This window comes from Panulirus ornatus, chromosome 25 (genome assembly GCF_036320965.1).
Source record: "Panulirus ornatus isolate Po-2019 chromosome 25, ASM3632096v1, whole genome shotgun sequence".
NCBI lineage: Eukaryota > Metazoa > Arthropoda > Malacostraca > Decapoda > Palinuridae > Panulirus > Panulirus ornatus.
Window position 1 is genome coordinate 13,039,203 of NC_092248.1, and position 13,923 is coordinate 13,053,125.

General features: G+C 46.9%; 1 protein-coding gene across 2 annotated transcripts in view; it reads left to right on the forward strand.

Moving 5' to 3' along the window:
* Positions 1 to 13,923, forward strand: part of LOC139757276 (E3 ubiquitin-protein ligase TRIM9-like) — a 157,861-nt gene that overhangs the window by 114,384 nt on the left and 29,554 nt on the right. The window lies entirely within an intron of this gene.

Here is a 13,923-nt window from a genome sequence, read left to right on the forward strand (position 1 = left end):
TACTGACACCGGCAACTCTGTCCCGTGTAGTCAAAGAATTGCCTCAATCTGATAATAAGACCCAAGAATCAGTGGAAATATGACCCATCATCAATGGAAAGACTCTAGCATCAATGGAAATAAGGCCTCAATATCAGAAAGATGGAGTGTCATCATTTTATCATCACATAACATGGTACTCTCTCATTGTCACATAAAGTTGTCTTACCCAGATCTTACGATCCTTGGACATATCTTTTGCATACTGGGACAGCCATAACCAAGTTATACACTCACCTCCAGAACCTCCCGTCAGGAATCTTGCACGTCCACTTCCATCGTCTTTTTTTCCAGAATGTTTCAGTAAACATTACTCTCATAACCCACCAGAGAGTCGACTTCCTATGTGATCACTGTCTGTCGTTCCTGAAGCAAAGTGTGAAACTCAAACGAGAAAACATTGTCTTCAGTACTAGCGTCCACAGGTGGTCCTCTAACCCTGGTATCTCCAGTAGTAAAGTCCAGATGGTCCTGTACATTGGTGTCTTCATAACTGGCTTCCAGAAATGGTCCTCTTACCCTGGTGTCTTCAGTACTGGAGTCCAGTTGATGTGTTAGGGAGGAGGTCTTCCCTGGGATCGTTTTGAGAACCCTTTTACCACCACCCGCCACAGTAACGCTTTTATCTTTATGTAATTTCTCGAAATTATAGATAATTGAGAAGGTTTTCCGGCAATGATTCGTCCACCTAGAGAATTCGTTTGTATATTCATGGTCATCAAACCGTATTCAACCACATTCCTTACTACTGTCGCTCATCAACAAATTTAAGAACTAATTAGATGAACAAAACCCATTGTTGACCGGGTCATCATCTGCTGTTTCCACCGCCAGACCCTGACACACCCTCACAGCCAGACCCTGACACACCCTCACAGCCAGACCCTGCAACTTAACCTCTTGTCTTCCTCGACTGCAACAATCCGTCTGAGTTTTAAGAGCGAGGTCCATCGTTATTTGAGGAACAGCTGGCAGTTTAACTCTTGGCCGTTGGTTCGACGTTGATATGTGTAGCAGTCCCCGTGATGGGTGTCATCTGTTATATAGAAATAATAAAAGTTTGGGAAGAGAAGCCAAGCCGTAGTAAAATTCTTCAGGCTGGCTGGTAGGGCACCACACATGTCTGAAGTATCTTTGGGGAGACGTCCGACGGAATCTGGTGGTGGACGTGTGTCTGTGTGTCTGTCAGTGCCTCGGCCGCCCAGCTTTACGACCCTTCACAGACTTTTCGTTCTGGGAGCCGCTGCCGCCCGCTTCTGGGGCCCAACTTTTTACACGAGTCCTTCCGTTTTATTTTCAGCTCCCCCCCACCCGTCGTCTGGTGTAAAGTACCCAAGCTTTGCTATCTTTAGCCTCTCTCTCTCTCTCTCTCTCTCTCTCTCTCTCTCTCTCTCTCTCTCTCTCTCTCTCTCTGGTTTGTCGTGTGAATGTCGGTTCCTTCACCAGGCTGTGTTTTTATGCCTTTTCTTCTATTTTGGTGAACGGACCGAGTTAAAACGCTGGAGAGACCCATGCCCCGTACAAGAACCTTCGACCCACAATGTTTAATGCATTGGATCAACATTAACCTGGTTGGAAGTTTCTCTTCAGTTTTATTATTTTGTAGTGAACTTACTGAGGGTAATGGAGGCCCGAAGACTGCTAGCCTCACAGAAGGCTCTTAGCTCCCCTGAAGACTACTAACCTGATAGAGGACTACCAGCTTCCCAGAAGACTACTTGCTTTACAATAGGGCTACCGTAAGACTGCTAGACTTACAGTGGGGCTGGGGCTACCAGCACTACGGAAGACCCCTCGTGATACAGAAAGATAAATCATCGTAGTTACATAAAGATCGTTGGAGCCCAGGAATGGCTGTCATGCTGGGAGAGCCTACCCTCACTCGACCCCTCTGCCGCTGACTCTTCTGACAGCACAGACGATCATCTGCGACATGAAGGATTAGCCGTGCGTTTATCAGCGGATTGGCAGATCGCCAGAAGTGACACTGCCAAGAGCGCCATTCAGACACGGACGAACGAACAACTAAAACTGGTTTGCAGGACTACTGCTCAGTGAGGATTGGTCAAAGAATCATCAGCAGCTTACATGACCATCAGCAGCATCGGACGTCGTCAGTACAAGTCGTACCGTCGTGCTCAAATGCCGCAGCTACGTCACCAATGGCTGTCCGATCGTTCCCAGGGGCCGTAGCGTCGCGTTCAAGGGGTTAGACACTTCCAACTAAGGACAAGGTTCGTGAAATTTTATTCCTGCCACAGCGGCGGCAAGTTTATTGTGCGTTTATACGCTTCTTGTGGGAGGTGACGCACAACAGAGTAGAGGGGGATGCGCAGGAAAGGTGCGGGGATTAGGCCTCAATGACTGACTTACGAGTTCCATAATAAGAGAAATGTTTGAATGGATTAAGTAATAGTGAATGAATTATTCATTAAGTAATTCGTAGATCCAAATGATCGTCGGTTAGATACTTCAAGACATATTCGTTTGCTAATTCATCAGTCGTGTCATCATGCATCGTGAGGCCAGTAAGTAGGTCGGGGGATCCAGAGAAACTAGAGTCTAGCTAGGCTGCGGATGGTGATGTTGTGTTTGTGTCGTGCTGCACACACGAGCATTGCAGTGACGTGTTGAGGGCAGGCCACTGAAGGTGATGGATGAGGCAAACACATAACTTTCCCTACACTAACGATCACGCAGCACTACCAAAGAACTTTTCACTCGCGGTGTAACCACAAGCAACCAATACGTTACCCCATACATGTGTGTGTGTGTGTGTGTGTGTGTGTGTGTGTGTGTGTGTAAAGCAGAAAGCACAATTCCTGCCATAACCTACATCCAAGTAATGGCCTGTCAAATTTTCTCTTCAAAACTGAAATTCCTTCCGAGTTTGATACTTAAGAATCTTTTGGAATGCCGGTAATTGCAACATTTCCTCAGTAAGATGAGCTGAGAGATTCACCAACAGAGTGGCGCAGGTAAAGTAAATAATTACCTAAAATTTTTACTCGGTCAAGAATTTCATGAGCGCAGGAGTTGCTCTTTCACTCGTCAAAGAAAAATATGAGTGAAGTATTCCAAGTTTTACGTCTAGTTATGAGGAACGTGTTTTTATGTAGAGAGATTCTGACTGTTTGCTTGGCTGGGTTTTTTGTCATAGTTGTAGATGGAACTTTCCCCGGGACGACCAGGACGGTGGTTGATCTGTTATGCTGCGTGGGGGAAGAAAATGGCAGTTGAATATGATCAATTAATAAAGACCCAGTACATGAGAGCAGGTCATACAGGCTCGGGAGTCTTGCGTCTGAAACCCTCATCCCTTAGGCTGGGATACAGGGCATTCAGCCGCCGTGATATACCGCTCGCCTGGCACTCTATTATGGCCCTGATAACAGCCACACGGCCCACGAGTGCCAACACGCCAGCAGGCAAGGTTGCCGGGAGTGCCGGCCGAGGGGAAGAGGTGCTACGCTCCTGTTTATGGCAACAAGAAAGGTTCTACGTCCCAGGGCGTCGCTGATGTTGTTTACTGATGAGGATGGTCGCCGTTTCCCCTGTTTATCTTACCATTTTCTGTCGTGATTTCACTGTTATCTTTGTCGTACAAACTCACTTTGTTTAGAGTTACACGTTATTATGTATAATTTATCACACACACACACACACACACACACACACACACACACACACACACACACACACACACACACACACACCAGAGATAAGTCAGGTGTGAGAACAATCTGCCCAAGAGAAGGCCGCCGTAAAGTACCTGGCCTCGCCAGTTTATAACCCCAACTCTTAAGAATGTTCACGACGCCAGATGGAAACTTTGCTGTAATTTACATTCTTGTAGTGAATGAAGGGAGCCGTCAGCCGTTACTCCTGGCTAGAGGGTAGAAGGGGTAATAGATAAATGGAAATATATCGAGAATGGAATAGGAAAATTCGGGGATCTCTGCAATATTCATCTATTCTGTTTCGCTGTATTGTGCTGTTGTTTTTGTTATGTTTCTTTGTATTGTGCTGTTGTTTTTGTTATGTTTTGCTTTATTGTGTTGTTGTTATTGTTATGGATGGCTAGTGAGCCTTCTGATTGGCTTACCCTATCAGGTCATTGTTCAGCCGAGTGTTGCCTTATACATTCTCTTTCATTTCTTTGTACATTCGAACAACATAGACGAGAGGAGCAGTAAGGATAAGTTAGAACATCTGAGTTAGATTTACAATTCCTGTAGTCACTCAACACTCAGGTATATCAGCACCTAGTCCTCTCTCCCTTCCATGTGTATAATTAGTTAAGGTGATGGCCTGTGTCTGCTGGTTGATGTGATAAGTATTCTTTGCTTTGCCGGGTGAGTTGCGGCATTTCTTAGAACATCAGTTCTTTATCTCTTCCTGTAGTGTGCTCGTCGTCCTCGCTGTAACGGAGGCCTTATGTGGTATCTGGAACATGTTTAAAGTACCAAAGTGGTAACATCTTTCGCGCACTCCTCCTGTGACAGACACATCAGAGTTGTTGGTACAAGATGCTAAGGGATTCGTTATCATGTCCAACGCTGGTGCTGGCGAGTGTTGTGGAGGCTTTGTGTTGATGTTTATAGCATGAGAAGTGAATGTGGAGAACGTGATTCCTGGGATGATGCGATTCTTGTTGATTAACAGTAGCTGATCATCACGGGTGACCCACCGGTGACGATCACGGGTGACGCGCGAGTTCTAAGGAAGCCAGGGCTCTGATTAACTGATTATATATATATATATATATATATATATATATATATATATATATATATATATATATATATATATATATAAAACTACAACTGTTCAGGGAATCATTCAAAATGCAATGAACATTCAGATGACGTATAATGAATTATGGATACCTCTGAAAGCTAACATGATATGCAAATTGAACCAGAAACATATACGATAAAATACATCCCCCCCCCCCCGCAGTCACTCAATAAAAATGGTAAAATTTTTCCCAATTAATTTTTCATAAAGTTTATCACAGACTCTGAATATCTTTCCTGTATTCTACCCGGACGAGCTGTAGCCGGTACGTACGTGTGTCTAGATTCATTTGCCTGTCTCTGTCTGTGTTACCAGACTTGAACGCACCCGACCTCCATTCTGGTAGTCACTTGTTTACCAAATGGTGTCCTAGCTACGTCTCTTAGCTGTATATCAACTAACTGTCATATTTCTCTCCTGTATCTCCCCTTGATTATGTGATCATTACAGGAAAGTGTGTGTGTGTGTGTCTGTGTGTGTGTGCGTGTGTGTGTGTGTGTGTGTGTGTGTGTAGTCGTGCTGACGATGATCCTTAGTGTCGTAGCTACTGTGGATATGGTTATATTATAGACCCTGGATATGGACACAACCTGACCTGCCCCGACCTCTCTAACATTCTTAAGAAAGTTTAAGACAAGTTTTGAACTTTAGAAAGAGATGTTCTGGATAATTTGTCAGGCTAATTTGCATACGTAGCGCTTCTTACAAATAACTGTGAGGTGAGCAACAGCCTGCACAACCTCACGGAGGCAGTAGTACAGGAGACACTGGCGGCCCAACCATGGGTTTATGACGTCATGGTAAAGGTGATCAGTGAGGACGTACACGTTTATGGAAAATGGGATGATGGTGGTAATAATGGTATAGTGGTGATAGCACAGCAAAGTCCATAAAAGCTCCCGTGCCGGGCAGACCTGACCAACTGGGTGGTAGGCAAGACCTCGCGCGCCACATGGTACCTGGTGTTAGTCGTATAACTTCCAATCTTAAGGATGTATTTCTGTAAGACAAACCCTCGGGTTTATCATGTTATTACCTGTACAACCATCACTTTCCAGCCGCAGTGACGTTCTTATGATCGCTCTGCATCTGCTGTTTTCGTCATTGATTGTCTTGAGTGTTGTGTGTGTCTGTCCCATCCTCTGAGACGCTAACCTGTGGCACGCTTATAACTGGGTTTTTTCCTATAATTCTTGTGTGAAGACCAGCCAGGCGAGGACTGGCCGTTATGATACCTCGTTTCCTTGTGAAGCTCCGTGGAATTCTTTCCCTTCTCTCATCTTACCTTCTTCCTGTTGCAGTTCCATCTTCAAGAGTCGAGTTTTCAAACATCTGAGGAACTCAGATTAATTCGTGTGTGTGTGTGTGTGTGTGTGTGTGTGTGTGTGTGTGTGTGTGTGTGTGTGTGCTAATCATCTTACCTTTCAAAAGACATGGCCACGAGTGAGGTATACTCTTGCCTGTGTCACGTCGAATTTCATAAAAAGAAACAAGAATTCTGCCGGGTCCCTCACTGTGTTTCACTGTGTTAACTTTGGGATCTGTGGCTATGAGACGGTAGGGAGGGTGGAGGCCAGATCAATATGGAGGAAGTCAGGCTGGTGATGCTCGTGTTGGTTAACCCAAGGAACACAGTGGTATGTACGCTGCAATAATCATTAAGCACAGCAGTAAGACACCTGACCACGACGGTACGACTGGACCACGACGGTACGATCCTGGACCACGACGGTACGATCCTGGACCACGACGGTACGATCCTGGACCACGACGGTACGATCCTGGACCACGACGGTACGATCCTGGACCACGACGGTACGATCCTGGACCACGACGGTACGATCCTGGACCACGACGGTACGATCCTGGACCACGACGGTACGATCCTGGACCACGACGGTACGATCCTGGACCACGACGGTACGATCCTGGACCACGACGGTACGATCCTGGACCACGACGGTACGATCCTGGACCACGACGGTACGATCCTGGACCACGACGGTACGATCCTGGACCACGACGGTACGATCCTGGACCACGACGGTACGATCCTGGACCACGACGGTACGATCCTGGACCACGACGGTACGATCCTGGACCACGACGGTACGATCCTGGACCACGACGGTACGATCCTGGACCACGACGGTACGATCCTGGACCACGACGGTACGATCCTGGACCACGACGGTACGATCCTGGACCACGACGGTACGATCCTGGACCACGACGGTACGATCCTGGACCACGACGGTACGATCCTGGACCACGACGGTACGATCCTGGACCACGACGGTACGATCCTGGACCACGACGGTACGATCCTGGACCACGACGGTACGATCCTGGACCACGACGGTACGATCCTGGACCACGACGGTACGATCCTGGACCACGACGGTACGATCCTGGACCACGACGGTACGATCCTGGACCACGACGGTACGATCCTGGACCACGACGGTACGATCCTGGACCACGACGGTACGATCCTGGACCACGACGGTACGATCCTGGACCACGACGGTACGATCCTGGACCACGACGGTACGATCCTGGACCACGACGGTACGATCCTGGACCACGACGGTACGATCCTGGACCACGACGGTACGATCCTGGACCACGACGGTACGATCCTGGACCACGACGGTACGATCCTGGACCACGACGGTACGATCCTGGACCACGACGGTACGATCCTGGACCACGACGGTACGATCCTGGACCACGACGGTACGATCCTGGACCACGACGGTACGATCCTGGACCACGACGGTACGATCCTGGACCACGACGGTACGATCCTGGACCACGACGGTACGATCCTGGACCACGACGGTACGATCCTGGACCACGACGGTACGATCCTGGACCACGACGGTACGATCCTGGACCACGACGGTACGATCCTGGACCACGACGGTACGATCCTGGACCACGACGGTACGATCCTGGACCACGACGGTACGATCCTGGACCACGACGGTACGATCCTGGACCACGACGGTACGATCCTGGACCACGACGGTACGATCCTGGACCACGACGGTACGATCCTGGACCACGACGGTACGATCCTGGACCACGACGGTACGATCCTGGACCACGACGGTACGATCCTGGACCACGACGGTACGATCCTGGACCACGACGGTACGATCCTGGACCACGACGGTACGATCCTGGACCACGACGGTACGATCCTGGACCACGACGGTACGATCCTGGACCACGACGGTACGATCCTGGACCACGACGGTACGATCCTGGACCACGACGGTACGATCCTGGACCACGACGGTACGATCCTGGACCACGACGGTACGATCCTGGACCACGACGGTACGATCCTGGACCACGACGGTACGATCCTGGACCACGACGGTACGATCCTGGACCACGACGGTACGATCCTGGACCACGACGGTACGATCCTGGACCACGACGGTACGATCCTGGACCACGACGGTACGATCCTGGACCACGACGGTACGATCCTGGACCACGACGGTACGATCCTGGACCACGACGGTACGATCCTGGACCACGACGGTACGATCCTGGACCACGACGGTACGATCCTGGACCACGACGGTACGATCCTGGACCACGACGGTACGATCCTGGACCACGACGGTACGATCCTGGACCACGACGGTACGATCCTGGACCACGACGGTACGATCCTGGACCACGACGGTACGATCCTGGACCACGACGGTACGATCCTGGACCACGACGGTACGATCCTGGACCACGACGGTACGATCCTGGACCACGACGGTACGATCCTGGACCACGACGGTACGATCCTGGACCACGACGGTACGATCCTGGACCACGACGGTACGATCCTGGACCACGACGGTACGATCCTGGACCACGACGGTACGATCCTGGACCACGACGGTACGATCCTGGACCACGACGGTACGATCCTGGACCACGACGGTACGATCCTGGACCACGACGGTACGATCCTGGACCACGACGGTACGATCCTGGACCACGACGGTACGATCCTGGACCACGACGGTACGATCCTGGACCACGACGGTACGATCCTGGACCACGACGGTACGATCCTGGACCACGACGGTACGATCCTGGACCACGACGGTACGATCCTGGACCACGACGGTACGATCCTGGACCACGACGGTACGATCCTGGACCACGACGGTACGATCCACGACTACTACGACCACTGAGTACGATGGTAAGATCACTGAGCTTGATGGTATGGTAACTAGTTAAAGGTCAGGCCATTATGCCCCTGGGTCGTACTGTTCTGCTCAAGGTTCACAGCATCGTCGTCAAGGGTTAAGACACGCTGGCAGTCCACACCCTCTGTAAAGTTCATTACAAATACTGTAACTTATCTAATATCTTCCTGAGGATATTCTATCATTCTCGACAGCTTCAGGTAAGACATACACGAAATCGCTACGTTAGTTTTTCATGTAAACACATATCCTATTTAGTCGTAATGTATTATTTAAGGGGATTATTGTTCACGTCAATTAGAAGTCTAAATGATTTAGTCCCGCTCGGTAATGTTGCAGTAATGATAATATCGACACAATGATCATGTCAAATATGTTTTCTTAAAAGCCTTGAATAATGTTTTAAGAATTTATATTTGATGATGTATTCATAAATAATACTCAGTAACCTGCAGAATTTACCTGATAACTGCTTTATTATTCTGGTTGAGAACTGAGTTTCTCGGAGAATGAAAATGTAAAAATATTTTGCGTCAGATTTTACTTCATGTGTTCTTCACATTTTCAAGAGCTGCAGCATGAACCAGACTGGTAGAGAGAGACTTGGCGAAAAGACTTGGCGAAACTGCGAGGTTAGAAACAAGCCCTTACATTTGTAGCACTGTATGTTAAGTGGTCTGGCCGTTTTACGTCATAGCGAGAGCCACCTGGTGGTCAATTCCAACAAGAAATCTCCCCGAGCTTCACCGTCGTTGTGAGCAACGTAATGTTGTGTCGGGAGTCCACCACTGCCCCACACAACGTCTGTACATGTTAAGTGTCGTCCGTGGGCAGCCACTGCCAGCGACCTACCTCATGTTACAGGAAGAACATCAGCACGAGAGGTAAGGGGATGCTCCACCCTTCACCTCCCATTATACTTTAGCCAGACACGTTCAAGGAAATCAATAGTGACGTTCTCTCTGTCTTGGGAAGGCAAATATATGTGACCAGAAACAAACTCAACATGTAAGACCACAGGAAACAATTCAAGCGACATGTTTTAGGGAAGTGTTGTAAATGAATATTTGTGTGGATGTTTTTCAAACAACTGATGATGATTTAAGACATGTAACGAGAGGGAAAGGTGTTGCTAGGCGCCCAGTTACAGTTGACAATGATGATAATATTTCTCTGACTACCATTTTACGGAATTTTACACCCAGTTTTCATACTGGACATTTTCATGTGATTGATACACTCAGGTGTCTGACGAATGGACTGGAAGATTTGCATCTTATTGTTTGCTACCATTGTCAGATATATCGTATGTAACTTTCATGCATTATTGTTATGACTTCCTTGGGTTACATTTGTTATCATATCAACAACCTCAACTTATTATCATGGTGATGCATCCCATTTTCTTTTTGTTAAAAATCACAGATATTTTTTTCTAATATGATGAAGTGGTGTTTGATCCCTTGATATCTTACTATACCCTAGATATAACCTCCGCTCTTCATGGTATATTTAACTACTACGTCAACTTAAACAGGATGACCTGAATGACTGAACCATCTGAAAGCTTGTTATACCTAATTGTTAAGTCTTGTTAAGCCCGTGGTACACACACACACACACACACACACACACATAATAATCTTATATTGGACTATGTAACTAAAAAATCAGCAGTTCCATCGTAGTTGGGACCCGTGGTAATGTGTGGCACAGGCAGGTGGTGCGACCGTTCCTAGCCATCTGTTAGATAGTTTTTTGTTATCTTGGTAATTTACAGCGGCCCCTGTGGGGAGATGAATGGAATATGTAATGACATGTACGGGGGGGACGTGAGGCGCGTCGGCTCAGCTGGTCGGGGGCACTTCGGGCTATAGCGCCTGAGACGACGGTACGATCCTTGACCACAACGGTACGATCCTGGACCACGACGGTACGATCCTGGACCACGACGGTACGATCCTTGACCACGACGGTACGATCCTTATCTGTTTCACTGTACCTAAGATCAGTGCGTCGTGCTCAAGTGATTAATTTTCATTTTCATTTAAGTATGTTTATACTGTTTTTGAGACCAGAGTTCCGGAAAACATTGTGAGCAAATCAAGTGAACTGTTCATCGAAATATGAATATACAGAACAACCAGAGGACATAACACGACGACAACAAGAAAGTTATTAGAAAAAACTTTTATTGTATATATGTTGTGGATGAAGTGAATGAGCTGAGTGATAAAACTGTGAATGTGGACAGCATACAGAAGTTTAAAAAGTTGTATGATAAACAAAAATTCGAGATGGGGCGTCCTCCCCGCACTATACAAACTGGTAATTACACAGTTATAATTACACTTACACCTACGCAAATACTGTCTACATTGTGCGTATTTTCTTTGTATGTTTTCAGCCTGTGGCTGGAGGTGAGTTGATAAAGCGTTAACTGTTATTATCAGTACATCATCAGTGTTATGCTAGGGGTTATGCCGTCGTGCTCAGAGGCCGTGCCGCCTTGCTCAAGAGTCGTGCCGCCTTGCTCAAGAGTCGTGCCGCCTTGCTCAAGGATCGTGCCGCCTTGCTCAAGGATCGTGCCGCCTTGCTCAAGAGTCGTGCCGCCTTGCTCAAGGATCGTGCCGCCTTGCTCAAGGATCGTGCCGCCTTGCTCAAGGATCGTGCCGCCTTGCTCAAGAGTCGTGCCGCCTTGCTCAAGGATCGTGCCGCCTTGCTCAAGGATCGTGCCGCTGTGCTCAAGGGTCGTGCCGCTGTGCTCAAGGGTCGTGCCGCCGTGCTCAAGGGTCGTGCCGCCGTGCCCAGGAGCCGTACCGCCGTGTTCAGGAGACCGCCGTGCAGCTCACTGAAGTCAGTCCACCGCATAATGAGTCAAGTAATAACAGTAGTGGTGGAGAGCCAGTACGGACGGCTGCTTAATAAAAACTTCTGCGTTCAACTTAATATGAAACTTACCATCTCCTGCCAGGTTCGGTTACTCACAAAACATTAATAAATTACAATTCTCGTAAATTGTTTTACACTCATGTTCGTGTGGTAAGTATTTTCATCTCAAGCAAACCAAGAAGTGTAAAATATGATAACCACAGCCAATATATATATATATATATATATATATATATATATATATATATATATATATATATATATATATATATATATATATATATATATATATATATACTGTTCTTGCTGACAAGAATCCCCCTAAAAACGAAAACAAAAAGACAGGATTACGGAGCAGATATGAACAGTTTTCCTGCACATGTCTGGTCAGGCAAGAATTTTGCAGCCCCGGGGAAGCCATTGGTCACGTGGACGAGGTAACATTTTCGACGCACTTTTATCCAGGGTCATGACCCAAGGCCGGAAGTGATACAACTCTCCTGGGTTCTCTTAATCAGTAAACAAGTGATCATAACATCCTCTTAGGCTCTACTCGTCTTTCGCCACATATCCAATTGTTCAGAGTGACTCCCGGGTTGCTTGCTTTTCTACAGTTTTATATTCTCTTTCATTTTTTCAACTGTTTACTGTAAGCTTGTTGTGCGTAGAGTTGTTGTTTTAACACGAATGCTTGTTTGAGAATAAGGTACTAGTAATACCATGACCAGGACGGTGCGAGTCTGGAATGTTTGCATCACCTGGTGAGTATCTGATGAATACCTGATGAATACTTGATGAATACCCTTCAGCTGACCTATAGGGTCAGGTCATAGGCCAGGCCATTATATCCATGGATCATACCGTTATGCCTAATGGTCGTACTGTCGTGCTCAGGGGACTCACCGTAATGTACAAGGGTCGTGCTATCTTGACCAAAGTGTACAGTTGTTCACTACCCAAGTGTGTGTCACAAGTGTTGGCTACAACTGATGCTTCAGGCAAGATGTTAAGTATTGCATCTGTTCTTGTTGCACTTATTCATGGGTTTATATATTTAGTCATACTGAATCATATATCTAGTCATACTGAATCATATATCTAAAAAAAAGAATCTAAAATCATCCCAAATAGAAAACTAGTTATGCAAATCTTTTTTTATCCTAATTGCTTTTGTTTGATAACTGATTAGATATTGATCAGGTGAGGTATGAACCCGTCTTCATCATGACTAATTAGCTGATCTCATAAAAGAGAATCAAATATTGTTTTGCAATAAGTGTTTGCAGAATTTGTAGAGCAATATTACAGTCATCTTGAGAACTGAAATGTTGGTTGAGGTTAATTATTTGGTTGTTATGAGATGGTTATATAAAGTCAGTCATAAGACAAGGTATGTGGCTGGGTCTCTTGTGGTATACGGGACAGGAAGGTCGACATCTTGTGATGGTACACACAATACCTTCCTCTCCTCCAGCTGACCCATCTCTCCTGCAGAAGCAGTATCCCAGACTTCGTTTTCTGTCTTTATTGAAGAAAATTACAATGAGATTTTCAACATAATGGTTTCTGTCTGTTACGCATCAACAACATTTGTACCACAACAACAACATCTGTACCACAGCAAAAATATCTCTACCACACCAGCAATATGAACCTCTTCTTGACTTGTATCATTAATCTCTCCTCCTTAATTACCAGTCTGTACCTTGGAAGTTAATTGAAACTTTATGATGCAGTAGCGAGAGTGAAGGTAGTGTGTGTGTGTGTGTGTGTGTGTGTGTGTGTGTGTGTGTGTGTGTGTGTGTGTGTGTGTGTGTGTTCAACACATTATACAGACGTGTGTAACACAGATTCTGCACGAGTATGTTGCACAGACCCTACAGCCAGAATGGAAGGTCCGGAGGTGACCGATAGATACACCAGTGGCTGGTGTAAGCAAGTGACACACTACACTTGAGAT